Raw genomic sequence first — 2,535 nt, 5'->3', positions numbered from 1 at the left:
TTGCTTAATAAAATATATACATCTAAATGATAATAATAGCATAATTAATAAAAAAAAGTGAAATACAAGTAATAATGACAATAAATAAATACATATACAAGACAACAACACACAAAACAAAGCTTTATTCAAATGTATTGATCTAACAATCAGGTATTTACAGTCCTGTTGTCATCTCAACACAGCTGTGCCAATTTTGCAGCTTTATTCTGATGAAGCAGCTGATGAACACCTTCATCATCATGTCCCTCACTGCTGCTCTTCTCAATGGGGACAGTGTTGATCCAGAGGATGAGGAAAATGATGATGATGGACCCCTAAACCCTCAACCTTGAAGCAGGAGTGGGAGAAGATGTGCGGGACAATCTGCTGCTGCAAACATTCATGTGTTCTCCATCAGCAGATTAAAACATTTTACAATTAATTCATGTCAGCATTCTGTTTCTTGACATATTTAATTTCATATTTTTACAATTACTTGCTAATTTTTGTTGTAGCTTCATTACATTTGTGGTGTGGTGGGCTAAACCACTGAGCTGGTCAGCAGAAGGTTTGCTGGTTTGATCTGTGCAGCGTCTCCTCCAGTGTGTCCTTGATTGAGTCACTTGAAAGGAGGAGTGATGGAGGATCTCGTCCATGACACTGAACCATTCCCAGGATCTGCTGTGGCTCTCCATCCTCAGTGCTCACACCAGTCTGAGGACATTCACATCCTACAATAATGCACAAATATAATACAAAAGCAGACAGTGTTATTTGATTTCTGTTTTAGAAATAACGAAATGATCTTACTTTATATTTTGTTTCAGGCTTTCCTCTTTATTTCTAACAAATGCCGTTGTCAGCTTTCCTTGCAGGTCCTGCTCCACAAAAGCTCTGCAGCAAACATACAGACATCAAGAACCAGAAAAGTGCTGTAACAAGTCTGTTTAAATTCCAATAATTAAAATAAAATAGACTTTAGATTTAAATAGACTTTGTATTCATTTCTGTAGTATCCTCACCGAAAGCTTTTGATGGCATCATTCCTCTACCTGATAAACACACGTGTGCTCATCTGTCCCTGTAACATCAGACAAGTTTCCTGAGATTTATGTGCTCAAATCTACATTTACATGTTGATGTGTTAACTCACTTCTTATCCAACACAAATGTTCCTTAATGTATGAACAGTACTAATGGACAAATAAAATAAATTACACATATGTGTAGTTACTGTAGTTCCCTTTCGATACTTCACTCGTACTGCGTATGGGAAAGGTCTCCCTTTTTCCCCGCTGCTGAAGCCTTTTTCAATAACGCAGTGTAACTGCACCGTCATTGGTTCACTCATAGACAAGTTGTTGAACCAATGGCGGCGCGGCATAGCTGCGCGGCCTATGGCGACAAAGCGCGCGAATATTCCCGCCGAAATGGGCGGGGTATAGGGCTATATAAGCAGGCGTTTCGCCATAGGATTTCAGTGTTTTCTCCTTCAGCGACGACATCTACTTCTCTTCGCTGATCTCCGCCTGAAGCCGAAGAAGCTCGCCGCCTTCTGCTCTCGCCGCCGTCTGAAGAGGCTCCCGCAGCGGACTCGCCTGGACTCGCCGGTGGAAGAAAGCGCCGGCGCCCTCGCGGACTGCAGCTTCTAGCGCCGTCGCCGAGCCGCCGCCTCCCGCTTCCCGCTTCCGGCCGCTTCCTGTGCGTCCCCTGCCGCCATCCGGCGCGCCGCCTGAGAGCTTCATCCGCGGCTTAAACGCCGCTCTAAAAGAGCGATTTCCAGCGGTTTTCACCGCTTTAAGAGCTTCCGCGGCCCTCGCCGCTCTAAAAGAGCCACCCAATTGCCGTTTTCACGGCAGCGGCGTCTCACGATGCCCCGCCACTCATGTGGTACTTGCAGGGCCCCCCTGCACGACGACGATGGACACAGCGAGTGTGTCGCTTGCCTGGGCAAGCCCCACGCAGACGGCGCGCTCGCTGGAGACTCATGCCCGCACTGCGAGTGTATGAGTCTCGCTTCCCTGCGCTCGCGGGTCGCCTTCTTCACTGAGGGCGATCTCGCCGCTCGCGCCCTCCCGTCTCCTTCCTCCCGCGGTCCGGCGAGGAAAAGACAGCGGGGTAGAGCGACTCAGCGCCAGGAGTTGAGCGAGCTCACGCCGGCCCAGCCCCCGCGTGCCTCGCCCTCTCCTCCCAGGGAACTCTCTCCAGTTCTGTTCTCTCGCCCTGAGCAGCGTCCCTCCGCAGAAGCGAGTGACCTCGTCTCATTCGGGGGAACAGACGACGAACAAGACGACTCCATGTCTCTTGCGGCTTCCGAAGCGGAAGGATGGGCTGGCGAGCCGGAAGACCCCGCTCCACCGCCTCCCTTGGAACCCATCGAGCATGGCCAGGGCATGGATGCCGAGCTCTTCCGCATCCTGTCTAGAGCCGTTGAAGAGCTGGACCTCGAGTGGGCCCCTCCAGAGGAGCCGTCTCGCAGCCGCCTGGACGAATGGTTTCTGCCAGGCCGCCGCCAAGCACCTCGCCAGCGTTCAGCGCCCTTCTTTCCTGAGG

General features: G+C 50.3%; 1 long non-coding RNA gene across 1 annotated transcript; it reads right to left on the bottom strand.

Moving 5' to 3' along the window:
* Positions 1-258: 258 nt before the first annotated feature.
* LOC137017164 (uncharacterized) lies at positions 259-904 on the bottom strand. Its single transcript, XR_010894565.1, has 3 exons — positions 793-904; positions 507-713; positions 259-372 (listed from the first exon to the last, which is right to left on the bottom strand). It is a non-coding gene; the product is annotated as an uncharacterized lncRNA (long non-coding RNA).
* Positions 905-2,535: the final 1,631 nt, after the last annotated feature.

This window comes from Chanodichthys erythropterus, chromosome 1, assembly GCF_024489055.1.
Source record: "Chanodichthys erythropterus isolate Z2021 chromosome 1, ASM2448905v1, whole genome shotgun sequence".
NCBI classification, from domain to species: Eukaryota; Metazoa; Chordata; class Actinopteri; order Cypriniformes; family Xenocyprididae; genus Chanodichthys; species Chanodichthys erythropterus.
The sequence above is the reverse complement of the archived record's forward strand: the minus strand, read 5'-3'. Positions and strand labels throughout refer to the sequence as shown.